This window comes from Rousettus aegyptiacus, unplaced genomic scaffold, assembly GCF_014176215.1.
Source record: "Rousettus aegyptiacus isolate mRouAeg1 unplaced genomic scaffold, mRouAeg1.p scaffold_m13_p_17, whole genome shotgun sequence".
Lineage (NCBI taxonomy): Eukaryota > Metazoa > Chordata > Mammalia > Chiroptera > Pteropodidae > Rousettus > Rousettus aegyptiacus.
Genome location: NW_023416292.1, coordinates 42,094,625 through 42,116,458, shown reverse-complemented (window position 1 = coordinate 42,116,458; position 21,834 = coordinate 42,094,625). Strand labels below are relative to the sequence as shown.

The following is a 21,834-nucleotide window of genomic DNA, read 5'->3' as shown; positions in this document are numbered from 1 at the left end:
ATCACCAAAGGAAGCTCTGTGGCAACGGAATGGGTTTATCTGTGGTGGAGGTGTGTAATATGACATGCAGGAAAGCACTGAAGCCCTTAAAGGAATAAATGATGGTCCTGGGAGCCAATGGTGGTCTTGTGGGTACTACATAAGGTGAAGGTACCACACCAGATTTGTGAAGTGCTGAAAATAAGATGAAAGCAAGCTAAAGACAAATTTGGCTTCTTTGGCAATTTTAATGAGGAGAAGCCCTGTATCTGTCTGCAATTAAGAAACTCTGGAATAGATTCCTATAAAAATCAAACAACAATGACAACAGCAAAAACTAGAAAATGTAGTGCTGAGTAGACTGTTTGCTTCAGTAGTTTCCATTGTCCAAAACTGGTTGTTTTTAAAGCTTAATTTTCTATCTAGGCCATAAGATAATTTTTAATTCTAGTAACTCGTATGTCTCTAGTTACACATTATGGGGGTTCTATTACAGACACACCCTGCTGCTTTGGAGGCCCCTAAGATGACCTCTCCACTGTAGGACAGGCATTTCCACCAATTACCTAGGGCGCTGAATCTCACTGGTTTCATGCCCTGGACAAAGGAAAAAGTGCTAGAGAATGAGACTGCGAGAATTTCTTGATAAGCTAAATTACAAGTGAAATTTTTGACTGTAAGAAACATTTTTCTCCAATTTACCTGGTAATTTTCACTCCGCACAATTCTTTTCAAAATGGTTTTCTTAGAAGGTGACATTTCAATGAATCCACTAAAAAATTTTACCAGTTATAAAATGTTTTCCACTAAGGAACTCCTAAGTCTTAATTCACATGACATGTCAGGAAGTAGCTAGCATTTTTATTATGTCCACTTTTCTGATGGAGAGAACTGGGGCCCAGAAGATCAATCTGAGTACCTATTTCAACTTCTTAATTTTCTTTCCCATTATCATGTCCCAAGCCATCATCTTCTTTAGCAAAACTGCTTCCTAAAGTGAGATTCAGCCATCAATTGTAAACTAGAACTATAAAAGGCTTCTACTTCATTTATATCTGTAAGACTAGATGTAGCTTCAGAGTAATGGGCAAGAGTGATGTGTTTATTCTTCTATGTCAGTAAAATAGGACAAAAAGAATTAATTACTCCAGTAGTTAAGTACTCTAAGTAGAATTATTAGTAAATGCAAAGATTGTACATTGAAGTGGGGATGTTTTAAATTAATTTGTATTGTAGGATATGCTCTTCTTGCAATGGTTTTCCAGACTTAAGAATTCTAACGATGATACGATTGCCTTGAAAAACTCTGTTTCCTATACAGGTGAATGTGTACTTACCAACCCACCCAGTGATTCCACCTTAGCTACATATCCAAGAAATGAACACATATATCCATACAAAGACATTAATGTTCATAGCAACTTTTTCAAAATAGCCCCAAATTGGAAACGACACAAATATTAATATGTAAATGAAAAAACAAACTCTAGCATATCCACACAATGGACTACTATTCAGCAATAAAAAGAAACAAACTACTGAATCATGCCACAACAGAGTAAATGCTATATGTTCACATTTATATGAAATTCCACAAAGAAAAAACTTATGCTGATAGCAGAACAATGGCTCCTGGGATTAGAGCTGGGGGATGAGGAGAGACTAAGTGGGGAGAGACAGAAGGAAGTTTTTGAGAGCGATAAAAATGTTCTATGTCTTGATTGCAGGGAATGGATATAACAAATAATGTGAATATAGAATGTCGTAAGTATATAAATGTATATACATGCAGCACGTGTGTATAAAATGTTCGATATATATATTTACCTCCACTTCCCTTGTGCCTTAACTTGAAGATGACATAAAATTGTTTGTGTTCTGTCCTCCCCAGGCACATATGGCTTTCTCCATTCAATTTTTCACTTTATTCCTTTCTTTCTTTTTCACTCTCTGCCTGGAATGTCCTTCATTTCTTGTCCCTTGAATAACATCCCCCAAAGCAGTCATCCATGACCAAGTCTCCCATTCTATCTTAATACTAGATAGATTAGTAAATGACTCCCTCTTAAATACTTCTATAACATTTCTTTATTGCTTCATTGGTTGTAGTGTTTTACAATAATCCATTTATGATTTTTTCTCTCTTTCTACTAGATTATTTATCTTTTAAGGGATGCATCCTACTCATTTATTTTGATCTCCTAGCAAAGAGTTTGAGACACTAAAGACAACAAATACTATGTTGGATGAAAGAATAAAGAATTCCTACATGAAGACATTTGCTTCTTCCCTTCCATGGAGCCAAAATAGCTGGAGTTATGAGCAGTTCTTGCCCCAGAAACTAGCGGGTTTTGGAAACAGTCTCTTGATCTATAAGGGAGCTAAATTACTTGGAGGGCAATCGTCCCCTCCTGTGGCCTGGCAACCCGTGAACCTTCCCTGAGGTACCAGGCAGCCCATGCTCCTTCCCATCTGAGTCTGTAGGATACTGAGGGTTCTCCAGAGTTTGTTCTGCTAATCTTGTCTCCATTCTCAGTCTTTGGTCCCTGAGGCCTAGTGGGGAAAGCTGCTTAAATTTTTATCAGCTGATTGGAACTCGCATTCCATTTTCATTCCTTAAATACCATTTCTGGTGACCATATCTATGGCTTAATGGTGTTTTTCCTTTCATTCAAACAGCATTCCCTTAGTCTCAGGAGTTTAAATTTTAACAGACAAGAATTGCCATGCACTGTTTAGATAATTACTGATGGCTAGGTAATCTTTGAGTCACTATTTTTATCTTTCGAATGACTCTCTGGTTCTCTAGCTACTTCTCCACTAGCTCGCTTCTTTACTCCCAAATAGCAGTTCTAATAATGGAAGTCAGCCCTGAAAAGTATTCAAAGTTCGAACCTTCCTCTCCATGATGTCCCTATAGAATTAGATTCAGATTTCCTAGGATTCTGTTGATACTACTGGCTAATCCCCATTAGAAACCCCCTGCCTCATCTGGCCACGGCAATGAAATTGGAGAAGATATACTTGCCCAATAAGCAGACCAACGAATATCTCTTGCCCACTATTCCATGTGCTATTCTAGTCAATGGAAAACTATTCTTCACAGAACCATTGTGGTCTTATTTCATAAACGCCTTGAGTCTCTATTCCAGGAACTCCATCTAATACCCACCTTTCCCCACAAAATAGATGCTAAACTCAGATTCTTGAAGTTCAGGGGTTAAGTTTTTGAAGTGTTGATGAATCATATAACTTTTCACCAGAACTGATGAGTAAATATGCTCAGGTGACATGACGAGGATCTAAAATGTTCTTATGTGTACGTGTAGAAGCAGAAGATGTGGCAGCCACGTGCCACCCAGATCCTCCAGAGGAAAATCCTCGTGCCCAGCTGCAACAGTGCCGTGAGCTGACAGCACCTAGCTGCTCGCTCCCTTAGGTTGGCCTCGCCTTTTAAGCTGAGGTCAGGCTTCCCTTGGGGAGACCCCAGCCAATGACAGTAAACCTGTGCTACAAGGGCCCAGCCATTTCTGTCCAACACAGGACTCGTCCAACAGGCAATCTAGAGCTCTCCTATAGTGCTGGTGAAGACTTTTCTCACATCTATCTCAGGAGTCTGACTGCACCTCTGGTCTAATCCTGCCTCTTCCCCTTTCCTTTCATAGGCATTACTCCCCATTAAACCCTTTGCTCTCCTAACTACATCTATGTGTCTAATTGCTGGAGACCTCACCTGACATAGCCATTCCCTACTTAGATTTGGAATTCTTTCTGTAATAGGATTACATGATATTCTAAGAAAATCAAAGTAGAAAAAGAAAATGTCTAAACTGAATCCAAACACATTGCTCAACTTGAGCTTTCCTGGAACATCCTGGAAATAATCAAAACTATTTTACCCCAAAATGGCCAATATATACTACTGGGTAACAAAAGGCCCAACACCAAGAAGCAGGGCTAGAAAAAGATTGCTATGAAAGACATGATAGGGGACAATGCTTGGGTGTCCTCTGTCTAGAGACAATTCAGAGACAGCCTTAGAAAGTTTAGACACAGATTTGATTTTCCAGTTCTGAACCAGCTAAAAGAATCACCACCGTGATGTGGGACATTGGAAATGATTGTGCAGCAGACATTCATGGATAAATGAGCTGATACCTTTGTGTCTGAAAGCCAGGTTTACCCATTAAGAGAGCACAGCCAGGGGAATCAGTACGGATGCTAATTCCTACCCTAGTCCCATGTCTCTTGGTGATGAAACCAATTAATAACAATCCCATTAATAACATCATAAAGAGGGCATCTGGAAACCTCTTCCAGGTGTGTTGGGGCTCTAACACCCTGTTCTAAGATCTGCTTTTGCTTTCATAATCATTCTGTTTGCCCGAACCCTTGCATTTTTGCACTTTATCTCTCGCTCACTTCTTTCTGGATTGGACCCCTCTGAGTCTTGACACCCGCTTGACCTGGCCTGCAGTTGCCCTGCTCGCATCCGTACTCGATCCACTACTTGTTGCTCATTTATAGGCAATCATTCTATTCTGATTCACAATGATTTTTCTTTGCCTCTGCTAGATAGCACTAGTTACATTTCCCTTGTCCCAGTTTCCATATGTCCATCTTCATAGAGAAACAAATGCCCTTTGAGAACCATATATTGGCCACAGTTAACAGAAATTAAGATACTTCAAAATCCTCTATAGTAAAGTATTTTTGAAAATGGCTTTTTTTTTTTAGCATTCTTTTTACTGTGCTCCCCCCCAAGACCTTGATCTTTTCTCATATACAGGATATTTATCTGTGAATTTGAAAGATAGTATTATCTACCATGCAAAAAGAGTGTTGTCCATAGCTTTTATTTATTATTATTAATGAAGTTATGCAGTATAACCTGAAAAATCTTACTATATGGAGAAATAGGCTACGCACATGCTTTGTTGATACCGCTGGTAGGGGTTCAAAATTGTGGACCAGCTGAGCCAAACTGAAACTCAGCAGGCTTCCCAATCACTGCTCAGAACACACTAAAAAGACTTTAGTGGGTAATGAAGTGCAGGGAGTCGCTTGCACTACTGTGTATGGATTCATTTTAGATAAGGGCAAGTGAGTATTTAAGTGTATAATAAGGAGTTTTTATTCTTTGCAGACTTCAGGCAGCTTGGCATTTGTCTTCTTAATGCAAAGCATTAGTGTAAACAGCGTAACAATTGATATTTTATACATCTGCTGGTCTATTCACTTAGCCTCTGATTTCAAGTGCTAGAGATAGAAGAAAACAACCACAAGCACAAAATCTCAGTATCTCTGTAATCCCATGTCGGTGTGAATGATTAACGGATGCAGGGAGGAGGCTAGTGTAAAACAGCCTTGCGCCCTGGAGCTACCACGATGCTGATACATTTAGGATGAAGAGAGTCCAGGGAAGTCATGCTTCTGTCCTGGGAACTTTATGAAATCCAAGCAGAAGGAATTACTGCTGAGGCAATTTTAAATAACGTAGTGGAGAAAAACCTCAATCCCTTGGCAATGGATGGTTTCAGCTAAGGGGAACTCATCCATAACAAGTTGGTACAGTTCCTTAAGGGATTTCTCCTCCTGCTGCTGAAAGAGCTAGAAAGAAATATCAAGGCCTTTGTTTGTTTTGCTAGCTCTGTAGACTAATTCCCCTCTTGAGCTGAAAAGGATTTGGAGATACTAAAAGTGGGGTGACTTTATGAAAAAGTCTTTTTGTGAAAGTGTGTGATGCGTAAGATATTAAACATGACCTTTTGCGAGTATGATATTCACAGACTCTTGATATATATTTGTGGGTGCTAGATTTTACCCTAAATTTTGATGAATCCAAACCTTATTTAATCTTTAGCAATTAATTTTTTTATACTCGTGTGGTTTATAAAGGTACATGTCATAAGATGTGTGTGTGTGCATGTGTGTGTGTGTGCATGTGTGCATGTGTGTGTGTGTGCATCTGCATGTGTTAAAATGGGATTCTTTATTTTAAAGTCTTTTGGGTATCAAGGAAAGGAGCCATGGTGACGTTACCTCCCCCCATTGTTGGGGGCTTATTACAAGCACGTGTGGAAAGTAAGTGACATGTTTTTGATAAAGGAAGAGCCAGCCCTCTTGTCTGAGACACCTCTCATTCATCTCGTAGGAAATGCAGCAGCTCAGGTGACTCGCCAGTTAAACCGGTGACACAGAGCAGCTCTTACTTTTTTGTTGTTCCTTTGAGAGTTGGTGTCTATTGCTTTAAGAGCTGGAAACTCTGTGATACTAATGAATGTGCTTGTATTTCTCACCATCTCTTTTTCCATTTCGACTTCTCCTCACTTTCTTCTTTTTTCTACATTGACCTTTTTGTTCTCCAATTCAATTTTCCTACTGTCTACTATAGAATCTATATGTTTCAAATTCAGACTCACAGAGAAAGTGCAATACAAACAGAATAATTCTTTATTTTGTATGACCTCTGGCTATTTCACTCCCTTCCTGTTCATTTTCTGGGAAATTTCGACTGAAGTATTGATGGGACACAGAAACTATCATCACTATGTAACTAACTTATTGAAGAGAGTTTTTCTCCTACTCTCTGACAACCAAGAACCAAGCAGACGATCTAGCATGGCCAACCCAAAGCTCCAGCTAAAAAGTTTTAATCTCACGATCAGAAAGACGGTTAAAGTTTACTTGTGGTTGGGTGTGGTGCAGCGTCTCTTGAGAGTATCCAACAATGGCAGTAGTGGAAGACATCAGCACTGGTAGAGGCTGCATGGACTATTCTTGCTGCCCATTCTCTGAACCCCTTTGGTTTCTGCCCCTTTTCTAAGCCCGCTGCTCCTGCCTTCCGTGATTCTCTAAGGCATCTTGTATCCTGCCGATAAATCTCTTTTTCACTTGTGACAGTCAGAGTCAGTTTCCATTGCTTGCAATTAAGAGTGCAAAGTGACACAGTCAGTTAGCCACTATCCAGAGTAGAATGACCTTATTGCCGAGTTATGGCACCACACTGCCGGACAGGCTGCTGCCTCTATTATTTAGACTGTAGGTGGTTGCTTTTTGCTCTGGATATGACATTGGATCCAATGAATTGTGGTCAAGGTGGCCAGGACATAAGATTTTGTGGTAGCTTGTATATAAAATATTACCTCTGGCTATTTTCCTTTAGAAAGGATCTGTAGGTGTGGACTGAAACTTTCCATGAAATGTAGGTATCAGTTACATCAGCTAAGGCTTCAACTTTGTCCTCAAAAAACTTACAATCAAATTATAATCACTTAGGGCACTACAATTTATCAGAGTCAATAGAATATATAAATGCCTTTGAAATTATAATATGTTTCTTCTCCTCTATAAATCATTTAGCATCTGAATATGTCATAATGAGAAAGCTCTCATATAATTCAAGAGACCCTGGCAGAAAGAAGTGCGTGTGTGTGTGTGTGTGTGTGTGTGTGTGCGCGCGCGCGCGCGCATTCCAGATCCAGGAAAGCTTCATTTGAAATGTATTAGGTGTAGCTTAGATTTTTAAAAAGATGGATATGTAAACACAGAATAGTAATATAGCCTATAAGGAAAAATATCTTGAGGCAGTAAAATTAAATTAAAATATGATCTCCCTTTTACTCTGAATACCTACATGATTACCAATTCGACAAGGATCTTTCATTTATCCCAACTCAACTTTACGAAAGAGCCTGAAGCCTACATTGTTGATAAAACAGTTGATGAAGCTTGCATAGGGGAAAAATCTTCAAACTGCTTGATACACAAAATCATATTAGTACTAAAAACAGATGGGTATTTACTTTTGCAATATTCAACAAATGTAAAGTACCCAAAGGACTGCTAAATTTAGACAGTTTAAAATTTTGCAATTTTTTTTTCACTTCAAAACAAGCATACTGTAGTGAACTTTACTGGGTTAAGTAAATAACATCTAGATGCCAGTACCTAATTAGTTTTTTAGATGACCTGGGCCAAAGCAGTAGCCAGCATTTCAAAGATTAGTTTGCTCATGCCTTTCCAGCTTCTAATATTCTTAGATCTTAACTTACAAAAGTGAAAATCACAGATATCACACACTCACTCACACACACACACACACACACACACACCTCATTGCTTTGTCCTTTTTCTGGTAAGTAAGGAATATGTGGGAATATCAAAATCTATTGAATCTGGGCTGATATTTTTAATTGAATATTTGCAATCACCTTGCATCAAATAATGAAGCTTTAGAAACAATTTCATTTTGGCATAAGAAACATATAAAAGCAATCTTTAACAATGTGTACGAAGTGATGGGAACATAGTAACAAAGTGATTGCTTTTGTTTACTTCTAATGTGTGCGTGTCTGAGTGTATGTGTATGTGTGTGGGGGAGGGGTGGCAACAGTGCCAGTGACTGTAGTTTGAAATCCTGAAGGATTCACAAAATGGAACTGGCCAGAGTAGAGGAAGTGGAACAACACATGCATAAGGAATACACAGGAAAAGAATTTAAGAATTGGAATGCATGTCGTGATGGGAAACAGAAAACTATTGCCTATGAGGGAGCAGGAAGGAAACATGGCTCAATGATTCAGCTACAGTCTAGGGTCAGCTTCCTAAAGATTCTCTGCCTTTTCCTTTAGGCCGTAAGAAAACATGGAAGATCATGTATTTAGATCCACACTTTAGAAACATGATTCCATATATTTGTGAGTGCAAGCAGGAGGATCAATCTGAAAGAGAAGAAGGATATACAGTGAAGGAGTGCCAATGACAATTAAGAACTTCAAGTGGAAGAGAATATCATTCTAAGGAAGGATATAAAAAAAATTTCAAAATTAGAACAAACTAGAGTTAGGGAATAAAAATCAAAAATAATTCTAGGCTTTGTCTTTGTTGGCAGATAGCAATTTCATCAACCAAGTGAGGAAATACAAGAGAAGCAGGTTTTTGGAGAACGTGTTTTGGATACTCGAGTTTGAGTCTCCCTTAGGATACCTAGCTGACAGAAGCTGGTTGAGAGTTATTAGGCATCTGGATCCCAGGAGGTGTTTGGGAATAATAGATTTAGGAGTCATTAGCATGTAGATGGTGACCGAAGTTTTCTGAATGAATGAGGAGATTGAAAGAAAAGGACTTAAGCCTTGGGATCATTAATGCTTAGGTGTAGAAATGCTTGAAATGGTAAGAGAAAAAAACAACCAGGAAAAATACAATGGAGAAGAGAAACTCCAATAAAGATGTAGATGTAGTTCTTGATATAAAATATTGCGGAGAAATAAAGTAGAAAAAGTGCTAAAGTGTTAATAATAGATATATCACTTAGAATCATTGGCAACTTATGAGTACATATGGGTAGACATAACAGGGATAGAAGACAGATTACAATGGATTCAGAAATTAATATTTATAGACACATATATCCAAAGATGGACAACAATAAAATTAATCTGAACTATCAGAGCCTAGAACTGTGCTGGACATAAAAGGTCTATGCAGCAAATATATGTTGATTATCACTTTATAATTATCACAATTAGAATTAATGACACACTGAAGGATTATTTGCTATGTTATGAGGCAATGCATTTATGTAAAGATGAAGAGACTACATGACATTTTTTCAGGAATTGGTTAGATTTTAAAAAATATTTCTGAATTCTTACAATGTAGAGTCAATGACAATCTGAGACTTACAGGATGAACGTAATTAACTAAATATACAATTTTGATCATGAGCCTAGATAAGACCCAAAAAGGTCAGGTAGATCAATCTCAGACAATATTAATACCAACAAATATATACTTAATGACTTACCAAGTGCTCTCAATACATGTTGTGCTTAAATACTTTTAGCTTTATGTTTTGTACCAAATTATCCCCAGTGAGAGATACAGTACACCCTACTTCTCACAATATTTGAAAACAAATTCATATGAATCTCTTTTCCATTCTGTTGCAGATTAATATCTTTTTGCCTTACTTTGAAAGAGAAAAAGAACAACCGTTCAATGTATTTTATACAATAACCTTGTATTAAATCTTTCTTCTTCAGATGTTACTTTTAAGAAATTTTTCCTGATTATAAAATGATGATTTCATAATTATTGTGGAATAATTTTTGAGTAAATTATTTTGAAAAAATATTCAATAAATACAAAAATAAAAATTACTCATAATAAAACAACCAAATACCAGCACTATGAAAAAGGCATATTTCCTTCCATTTTCCTTGTGTAAGAATATACTTTACTCAAAATTTAATTACCATTTATACATTTTTATAGTCTTCAGTTCTATGTTAGCTCATGTGCATTCCATGTCATTAAACTTATTGAAAAATTCAAATTTAATATTCATAAAATATTTCATCACATAGGTATACCCTGTTTTACTTATTTCCTAATTCTTTTGCTTTGAGATTATTTCCATGATTTATTATAGGTAACAGTGGGCTCTCTTCTGATGATTGGTGGTCATCAGAAGAGGTGCTAGGTGCTGCATTTCTGGGTAAAATGTAATTTTTTTTTAAGCAAACAAACAAAAATAGGCATTAAGAGTTAGAACTATTTGGGTGATCAATAGTCCTGGACCTGACATTAGTGGAAGCTTATGTCATTGTATGTTATCATGGTAACAACTGGTGAAAGAGGCAGAATTGGGTCTTTTAGTTGATGCACATAGACCAGAGCCCATCCACAATCACGGTCAGCCATTAACATCTTCTCCTTCTAGAGCATACAGAGCCTCCTTCAGATAGCATATGTGTATTTTGATTCCTCCATAATATTTAATTTAAGCCAATGGTATTTATAATGTGATTTTCCTAAACATTATACCTCATAGAGATCCATTAAGGGATAAAATGATAATGTATTACACGTAGCTATTTCTAAATACTAAGAAACAGACAATAACCTATACTGTACATATAAACCATGATAACTAGTCAAAATCATTCATTATATAATGTCAGGACTGTTGTATTAGTCTACTTATATTTAACTACCAGGCTTAATATTAATATTGTTTTCTCCCTCTACAATACCCTTCCCCATTCCCATCACACGCATTTGTTCTACCCTTGAGAGAATTAATTTCCTCATTTATCATTCCTTAAGATTGTATATACACATGTATTTTTATTGTTCCACAGAAATGTTAAATAGATTAATAAATGAATATTATTTGCTGTATACCTAGATCATATGATAAAATATTTGAAAAATATCTATAGGGTTATACATTTTCAAAGACACATTAGTTAGAAAAATTGACAACTACATACTTTTAGGTGGAAAAAAATGGTCGGACTACATAAAATACAGGTTTGTTTTTATAAATCATCCTTATATAATTTCATGCTAATCATCTAAGAATCATATATTTACTTTATAAAATTGAATTTGCTTAAAGTTTGCTAATATTTTACTGTGATCGATTGTTACAATTGATCGATACAGAAAACAATTATTATTTGTTAATTTTTGAGTTAATCTTTTTGTATCAGTTCATACTGAGGGGTTGTTAATTTATTCTTTGTTTTATTTCATATTTAATTAAAGCTAACAATTTGTTTAAATTGTGAAAAACTAGAGAAAATGTTTTCCGAAGTAAGTGAGGGATAACTTCTAAATATTACCTCCTAGATTTGGGGGCAATTTGGTGGGATGAACTTACTAGCCTAAAATAGTTATTAAAGAAAAAAGAAAGAGAAGAGTTGTAAATCTAAATTTTGTTAACATTAAATGGATAGCAATGAGAATTAACAAAAAATAAATTTAGGATATGGAATTGCTACTAATTTGAATCCTGTGTAAGTTCATTTTTATGGTTATAACATTAACTTTGAATTACCTATATTAGAGGTGTAAGAGCCATTTATATTATGAGCATATTCAAAATCAAGTATACTCTCTTTGAGATGTCATCAGTTATAAATGCACAGTCTTAACATTCTTTATTTTTAGTATTTAATCTTGTATTAAAGCAATGATTGATGAACATTCTGCAGGCTACCAACAGGTAAGATTAAGAAATATCTTTGAGTCACATGCATGAATGGAACGGTAGATAAATAGCTTACTCTACATTTAAAATACAAATACACACAAATAACTAACATTAACTTATACTGTATTTGTGAGTTTTAACACAAGCTCTGAAAATAAATTATAAGTGCATAGTCAGTAAATAAGTAAATTATTTATTATTATTGATAAACACACTGAAAAACAATAAAGAATTAAAGAACACTACTACATAATATAGTAAATCTCTGATATTCATAGACTAAACATTTATAGTTTCTATTTTTGAATAATCCTATAAAACATATATTACTATATAATTGTGTAAGAAATTTAGATCATTAAATAAGATTGCATGAGTGAGTCACTTGGTTAGAAATGAGTCGAACTTGAAAAGCTTATCCAGCTAACACCTACATTGTAGTGCAGGCTTGACATTTTTTTCCTACTTAGAAATACAAAATAAGTTTTTGAATATTTTGAATTCTTACTTAGAAATACAAAATGATTTTTTGAATTGATCAAAAAACTTGTGTAAAGTGACACCTGAAGAAAGTCAATTGCTGATTCTCATGATGGAAATTAAGAAAAAGTGAAACAGTTTTTTTCTTAAACTGATGCATCTTAGAAAACAAAAGTTCTGGATAATTTTGGTGGTGGCTAAGACATAAAAATGAGTACACCATATGTTCTATATGGAAGACAAGACAAAGCGATGTTGCAAAATGTTTCAGCCAGTGTTCCACTCGGAATTTATGTTAATAGCATTATAAATGACTTTAGTTCTGTGTCTATAGAATCATTAGGGGTCTACAGGGATCATTTAAATATTTCAGTTATACTTTACTGCTTTTTATGAGGAAATTTATAGATTATAGTGATACTTAGGGATTTGAGAAGGTCCTGGGACATATGCCTCATTAATATCTAAGTCTCAGTGTTCATAGGCTTACTTTTGTCCTATAATTTCTTACTAATTCTTTGGTAATTGCTGAAATTTGGCTTATTTGGCTTATTATCAAACATTTTTCTTTTTGAATATGTAGAGTTTCTTACAAGATATTGTTAAATTTGACAGTGTGATGCTTAGAGACTGAGGACTTAAGATGCCTTATTAAGTGCAGCCTTTCCAGATGTTTAAATGCTAGCTAGCATGAGCCATGGTTAAAGTTATACCACCAGCAGCTGCTAAATCCTGCTGTTTGGTCATTGTTTGGCTCATTTTTGAAAACTATGGCAGAATTATGGGATTTCTAACATGCGTATTATATGGTCTGTGGCCATGAGTAGTTCACAATGTAGGAGAAAAGCAAAAGTGTCAGTACTCAGCGCAGGATGAGATGGGGCAAGGGAGGCAGCACACACAGCACAGCGACAAATATGGGCCTGGAATCAGTGGTGCCTCCGTTTGCCAGCGACGTGACAGCACAAACCGCTGCAGAGCTCGGAGAATGAGTCACTTTGGGCAGAGGCGATCAGCGGAGATCTTTGTATCTACCCTCGGAGGGAAACCTGTGCTGCAGACACAGCATGAACAAAGGTATTTAGGGAACAGGAAAGTCTAGTGCCTAGTGCGGAAAGCAGAGTGTAAATGTTAGAACAGCGAGGTTCTGCAGAGCAGCAGTGTCCAACCTTTCTGGCCCAGGGGCCGATGCTCCTATGAGAATCTAATGCCTGATGATCTGAGGGGGAGCTGAGGCGGTGATGCTGCCACTGGGCAGCGGCTGCAAACACGGATGAGGCTTGGCTCCCTCACCCACTGCTCACCTTCCGCTGAAAGGCCTGGTTCCTAACAGGACAAGGCCCAGTACTGGTCTGTGGCCCTGGGGTTGGGGATCCCTGCTGTAGAGATACGGGGGGGAATCAAACTGTAGGTTTTTAAAGAGAGATCGGATGCCTGTCTCTGTTATAAGTATCTGGAGAGCATACTTTCTTTGTTTCTCATCATGCTTTCCTTGCCAGCATGCATAGGAAGCTTTGCTGTCAGCTTTTGTAGAGGCCGCTTCCTAAATTTAATTAGAAGATGCTTCATAACAAGGAAGCAGAACCTCTCCTCTTCTTCATGGTTGCAGCTTATCTAATCAAACTCAGCTCATTAAATTTCCAGCTTAGTTGTTCTCATCACTGGCTGCGCATCACAATCGCACACACACGGGAACATACACGCACACACTCACACATGTAGATGCCTTGGGCACAGAATTCCTGAAGAATCTCAGGAAGGAGGAGTCTATGGACTTTTTAGAGCTTCACAAGTGATATCAATCTTTAGAAATTGTTGCAGAAGAATTTTTAGTTCATATCTTCTTTCTTGGCAATTCTTTGAAGATAGTTGTCTGCCCAGATATGAGAGCACATTTGTGTCTCCCTGGGATAACTGTACATTTCTCCCTAAAACAACAAAGTGCATCACCACGTGGTATTCATGGCGGAGATGTCGACAGCCGAGCGTCTGCTCTACTTACTACACAGCCCTCTGCATCTGCCGGCCTCCAAGTCCTGTGTCCTGCCCCCTCCAGTCCACTAAGTCAACAGAGAGGACCTAAGATAACTCTACATTCCTTATACTTTAAAATAATATAATTGGAAAGTACAACAGTACGGTTGCTGCATTACCTAGAAGGAATCCACATACCTTTTCAAGGAAAAGACCCTTGACTCAATTTACTCTTCCTACTTTCCTTTATTCTCTCTCTACCTCCTCCTCCACTCCAGCGACACGAGGTAACAGGGACCTCCCATGCCCTTTAACGCCCAGGGGCTATTTATGCCTGGTGTCTTGTTCTACATTTCATTCTCTCTCTTCAAAGTAACTCATTTCCTAAATTTAAGTCATGAAGTTATAAACAGCTTAATGATTTTTTCTTCATAAAGAATAGTCAGATTAAAAAAAAAAATAACAACAACATCGTAACCATGTCTCCACCCCAAAGAAAGTCTCCGCCACAGTGAATGATTCAGACTCCACAGCACAGCAGGAGTAAGCCCATGCTGGAGCAATTGCTCTCACAGGCAGCGCCCCTTCGATCACGTCTTGCAGACGAGTCAAAGCCCCACCGTGACCAGGTGGATGCATTATCGATGAGTCCAAATCAGTTTTTAAATTCTTGTAACAGTATTTTAAAAATAATCACAAAAATTAGTTAAAGAACCAAGTATAATAAAATCACCAGTAATTAAACCTGATGGTGTCTATATCTAGTGGGCGCTCGATAAGTGTAGAGCGAAGGACGGTGCCAACATCCTTAAATAACATCAAGGAAAGAGAATTAAAACAGGAGCCAGAAAACGTGAGTTCTAGTCCTGACTTAGAAACAAGATGAAAATAGACCAGAAAAGGGAGGAAAACAGTGCTCAGAGGGATGGAAAATGAACCAGAAAAGTAAAATTTTAAAAAGATGGAAAATAATTCCAAGAAAATACTGTAAATAAGATCGAAGGAGATGAGAAGGAGATGTGAAGGCAGAACATTGTGAAAACGTTATCGGTGACATTTCTGATAATGTTTTGAGAAGAGTGGAGAAAAGTCAGAGGGAAGGAGTTTGGAGGATATGAATGATGAAGGGAAGACAGTTTCTAGGTGACTGGAAATGAAGTGATGAAGAAAAGTGGACGGGTGTATTGAGAGGCTGGTAAGACTGGAGCAAGGTTTATTTAAGGATTTTTACCATGCATGTAGGAGAGTGAGAAGGGGCCAGGAAGATGGAGAAATGACAAATATAAAAGATGGGGAAGCGAGTAAGACAGTGAAGAAGTAGACAAGGCTGGGATTAAGCACATGAGCAGAGAAGTTTGTTTTAAAAAAAGAGGAGGGCCCTCATATCTAATACTGAGGTTGAGAGGAGTACTGACTAGAGAGAAATTGTCCTGGGGAGTTGGAGCAATGAGGAAGCAGAACTCAGGACTACCAAGTAGCTCCTGTTGTACTCCTCGTCCAAAGGAAAGTACTGGTTGCCTCTGCCCTGACCACCACACACAGGCTCGGCTCCGTGCTACAACATGGCCATGCAGATAGTTCCCCAGACCAGACCCTTACTGTCTCCCACTGCTCAAAGGCAGAAAATTTTCAAAAGACATCTTAGCCGATATGTTGAATGCCTAGGTCTTTTGTTAAGAAACGACTAAAGCAGGTCTAAATTGAAGAATCACAACTCGACACATTTTTTGAAATTGGTTTCCAGCTAAGAGAATGCCTCAAATGGAATTAACAAGAAGCTGAGCAGGGTTTGAAGGGAGTCGTATTGCCAGAGAACTCTAAGTCTGGCAGAATGGCGTGAGATTGCTTAATAGCTAAGTGCCACTTAACTATGTCAACAGGCTTGGCTGTGTCAACACGGCAAAAGCCGTCCCTAAGCCACAGAACCTGAACCTGTGGCAGCCAGACTAGCTAAATAGCGAGTGTAGATTACTTCACGGAAAGCGTGTTCCCACTAAACTTGCAAACGGACTGTGGTCTCCGCCCAGAACCCTTGGCGATCATATCTCACTTCCCTCCTCCTTTTCTAAGTGACTGGTTCTTCTATTATTGGTTATTAAATATGTTGTCTATGTTACAGAATTTTGTAGATAAAGTGGCAGGACATCATAATCCCATTATTTTGACCTACCATTTTAACCCCAAAGATATTTTGACTGAGACACTGGAAAATTAGATTTGGTAGAAATAACTCAAAATAAAGGCAAAAGTGAAAACCTGTATAAGATTAAAACTTTACACTTGATGACAATGTTAAAAGTTGTGCAGTGGATTCTGGGAAGATATGAAGTTGCTAGAGTAAGGCAACACCTAGAGAAGCCAACTGGTACCTCTGACGCTTTGACTTTCCCAGAGAAGAGAGGCTTCATTAACCTTGGGGAAGGGAGAGGTCTCAGCAGGTCTGATGTTATTACAGCAGATTCCTGGTCACTAAAGAGGGTTAAGCCAACATATGGCAGCAGGGCTCCGGTCATGCAGAAAGGAACACATCTGCCAACATTTCATACAGTCCTCTGTGAGGCTGCCTAATTCTGCTGGGCAGAGAGTCTTGGGAGGATTGGAGAGTGGTGCACAGGTAGGATAAATTGTTGCAATTATTCATATCTTGGAAGCAACTGACTTTCTCCCAATTGTACCAAGAGGGTCTTAGCTCCTGGTCTCACACTGTTCTCAGTGAATGGGTTCAGGAATGCCAGTGTATAATCACTAGTTCACTAGACAAAACTACCGTGTCATCCACTACCTTCCAGTTCACCATTGCTCAGGAGAAACTCGAGTCCTGACTTGTTCTGATGTGACAAAACCTACATTACAGGGGAGTCAAAGAAAAATTACTATCTATTTCATGGACTTAGTAACGTGGAAAGAAGGTCAAGTTGAACGGGTAGCTACTATTAAGGGAGAGCTAATGAATGAGATAGAGGAAAATGTTAATTTAAATGTAATGAGTATTCTCAAGGAGATACAATTAGAAAGTAGAAATAATAATTACTTGAAAGGACAATAATGATTTTCTGAGTTCTAAAATCAAATAGGAGAATTGAAAAAGAGAGTAGCCACTACTGAGAACTGAATTAGTTGTCTAGATAATAAAAATAAAAGGGAGTAAAGTTAGCAATAAAATAAAAGATATAGAAAGACTGAGGTGATATAATATGCAAAGAAGAGGAGTTTCAGATAGGAAAAAAAATGAGCGTGGACTAGAAGGGATAATCAAAGAAATAATAGGATAAATATTCCCTGAGTTGAAGAAAGATGTGTGCCTTTGATTGAATGGGCTCACTAAGACTCAGACTGAATTAATTTCACGAAAAGCCACCACACACCTAGACATAATCAGGGGAAATGTCTGACCTCCAATGCTAATGAAAAAAATTCATTCTTTTACCAAGAACAAAAATAGTTTTCTTACAAAAGAAAGATTATCTGACTATGCTATTAAAAGAAAAGGACTATGATCCATGAATCTTTACACAAGCCAATATAATACTCAAATGTTAAGGAAAAAGCACAACGGCTTTTAACATTCAAGGATTCAAAACTATGCCACCCATGTGCTGATATCTTATCTGAAGAAAATACTCAAGAAAGTACTCTCAACCTCATAAAAATTCAATCAGAAGCAAATCTCTTCTCTCCAAGAAGAAGAAGAAGAGAAGTACAATAAACAGTGTTAAGCAACTTGTTTTAATTTATATGATGACAGTTCTATAACTAAGATTTGGAACGAAAGTTATAATACATGGTTCTTAAAATTAAATATATATATATAATTATATACTTGAATATATATGTATATATCTCCATTTATAATAAAAGTTTAATAAAAATCTGCAAATAAAACTTTTCAACTACTGAGGCAAAACCCAGGAATTATGGAGGGAAGAAAGCAGAAGGAGGAAGAACAAAAGGAGTCTAAAAGTCCCTAGAAGAAGTAGAGGGAGGAAGGATTCTGAGGTAAAATGGGCGAGCAGGCCATCCTAGGAGAGCTGTCATCAATATTAAACTTGATATACTAATCGAGAAATATTATTTTACATATCATTGTGAACAGAATAAGAGTTCCAAATTAAGTGAGGAAAAAAAGTTACAAAAAAACAAAGTAAACAAATAGTAAGCACAAAATAATATGAAATAATAAATCAAATGGATTACCACTATATGTTGAATAGGCTGAATTTCCTGCCAAAGTAAAAAAATATCCAGATTTGATTAAAATAATAAAATAAAATAGCTAAAAAATAGAATGCAGGAATGGCAATTTAAGTTTGAGTGCAAATCTGAACCAAAAGTGTTAATGAAAATAAGGAGTGATATTATATAAAAGGTATAATTCACAAAACAATATGCATAAGCTATATAGCAAACAAAATAAGGCATATAACATAGCTGTAAGGCTTAAGGTTTAGCATGAGACTTCTAAGTGTATGAAACAAATGGGAAAATATATGAAAACATGATGATAATAGAGATTTTAATACATCTCTTTTAGATTTTGACCAATCAGCCAGACTGAAAAATAAGCAGGGAGATAGATAATTTGAATAATACAAATAACAAGCTTGATTTAATAGATAACTATGGAACTGTGCAACACACATAACACATATTTTTCTCATATCTTCTTTGTGAACAAACTAGACATGCAATTGGTAAAAAAAAAAAAAAAAAAAAAAAAAAAAAAAAAAAAAAAAAAAAAAACACTTTGGTATGGTTTCTCCCCAAATAGTGGTTTTATTCACTGTGTTCTTTGACTAGAATGCAATAAGTCTATGGATTAACCACCCATAGATGATCTACCATACTCCTTCACCTATTACTGATATTTGGAGGAAAGTGACTATAAAGATGAGGAACAGAGAGAAATTGGTTCAATAGATAAAGAGGTTGCTCAGGCATCAGGCTCTTGCTTGTCTCCACTTTCCTCAAGTTAACTGTACAACCATTCCTGTGGTTTGGCCTCATTTTGCTTAAGTTAATTTGTTTTCCTTCTATGTAGTCATCCGAAAAAGGCCAACTGACCCAAAGTTCTCTCTCTTCCCACATATACCTGCAGACATGCATGCTGAATTATACAAACACCTTTAATTATGTCATGTTGAATTCCAAAGACTCTAAATCAATGCAGTAAACCTCAGATTTATGTCTACACGTACAAGCCTTGACAAGTTAGATTTTTCTCATGAACCTTCTTTTCTTCCCCAGAATAGTATAATTTAAAAAGAGATAATGTAATGGCTAGGTGTAGAGCCAGAGGAGAGAAAGAGTTATTAGAGGGATCATTTTATAAACTCTACAAATGTCTAACCCGTGTACTGTATACTTGAAATCAATAATAAAATAAAATTTAAAAAATATTTTAAAAATGAAAAAGATCTGAGTATAGGATATACTTAGAAACTCATGGAATTTTCAAATTTTTAAATTCCTTCATTGACCACAGATCACACCATTAAAGATGAAGAGTTTGAACTCTCTGGTTTAGCATTTAAAGAGGTGAAATTTACCCTAAAGGCTTTTTAGTTTTACCTACAAAATTAATGGTCCTTCTTTCCTTTATCTCAAAAACAATAAGCATGATGTTCTCATGAGAACAGCTAGTTTCTTCTTCAGCCATTTTTTCTCTTTGTTTCGCTCCTCGATGAAGATTGGTATAACCTTTGTTCTAGCAGTGATAATAGTGGCTGCAGAACTAGGTCTTTCATAGATGAAGCCTAACTATTCCAGCGGTGGGTTGGAGCTGACTCTACATTCAGTGACATCACGCTGTAGGTTGAAATTGGTCACGGTGAGAGCATTTATACCATAGAAACCTGCAAATGCTACAAATCAGGGGTTTGTTTTCCGCTGAGCTAGTTTACCAGTACACTCCTGATTTTTGTCCCAGGTAGTTGATTTGACACAGTTTGGAATCTCAAACTCTAGTGGGAGGAAATAAAGTAGAAAAAGGCCCATTAGAAACTGATCATGTTCCTCTTAAGTGAGTTTATTTCTGAGAAGGGTAATTAAAAAAAAAAGCCGCAGAGTCCTTAAACTAATAATTTTGGAAAATGTCAAGTCTGAAAAATTGTCTTATAAATTTATAAGCTGAGAAAAAATTAGTACCTTCGCTTAAGGCAAGTTAAAAAGATGATCTTGTCTACTTTCCTCTTTTTAATCTCCTATCTTCTTGTAGTATTGAATTTTTCTAGTTTCTACTTCCAAGAACAACTAATTTAATTTATCAAAGGATGGCTGGAGTGGCATTTCTGTGAATAAGAATTTTTCATTTTATTCCTTAATAAAACTTGGAGACCTGTTATATTATATGGGGGACAATTACCATAGTTTTTTCTTTCTGATAAAGCACTGAAACACTGTTATTACTTCATACAACTTAATAATGCTAGGCAGAAGTGGACTTATATTCTTAATGGAATTAATCAATGTCCAGATGATTATAACCAGCATTAGGTTCAGAGCTGGCAAATACGCTTATCAAAGTCATGCATGGAAAAACATGAACTAAAATCCTTTAATTTGCATCCACAAAAGGTCCATAAAAATAAGAAAGACAAAGACAAGGTCAGACCTGAGCACCAAAAGTGTAACGCTGATGAATGCGCAGAAGTCTGAGAGAGAGATTTGTGTGGGAAGTTGAAGGATGATAAGAGGGCTGTCGGGAGCAGGCAGAGTTCTGGCTCTAAGGGTTGTGAGTTGTTTTTATTTAGTGGCTTTTGCAGTGTCTGCCCTTGCCAGCTCATGAAAGGGCTTATCATCAGTCCCCCCACCGCTCACTATCACCACCACTCTAAGAAGGACAATTCAATTTATTTTTATGACAGAGCCAGTTTTTGAGGTCTGGATGAAATCTGCTACCTGTCCCGTATTCGACGTACAGTTTGACAAATTTTCAAAAACAGCATTAAAACAAAATAAAAACAACAACAAAACAAAACAAAAATAAAACCTTATTATGAAAAACTGAGAATTACTACATTTCCTCAATGTTATAAAGGTCTTCTGAGATTCTTGTGTGTGTGTATGTTTAATTGTCTCAGCTACCTTTTGTGAACTGAGAAAGGCCTTCTTTTGTTTGAATGTGACAGATCAGTTAGAACTGTGGCAACTACCATTTATAGCTATTGATTTCAATGTGACATTAAAGGCCCAAAATTCAACCATTATTCTCTTCAATTGTCACAAACAAAGGTTAATAATAGTTGAATTTGGATTGAAAAAATCAAGTAAAGATTGCCAACTGAAATTAGCACTTTGTTTTTCTCTGAGTCACAAGTCAATGTAAGGGTCGATGGCCCCCAGATTACACATGTATTATCATCATTTTAAAAACGTGCCTCTCTCCCAAAAGTAATATT

At 36.8% G+C, this 21,834-nt stretch overlaps 1 protein-coding gene across 2 annotated transcripts in view; it reads right to left on the bottom strand.

Annotated features, from left to right (window-relative positions):
- DPYD (dihydropyrimidine dehydrogenase) overlaps positions 1-21,834 on the bottom strand; it is a 691,841-nt gene that overhangs the window by 203,621 nt on the left and 466,386 nt on the right. The window lies entirely within an intron of this gene.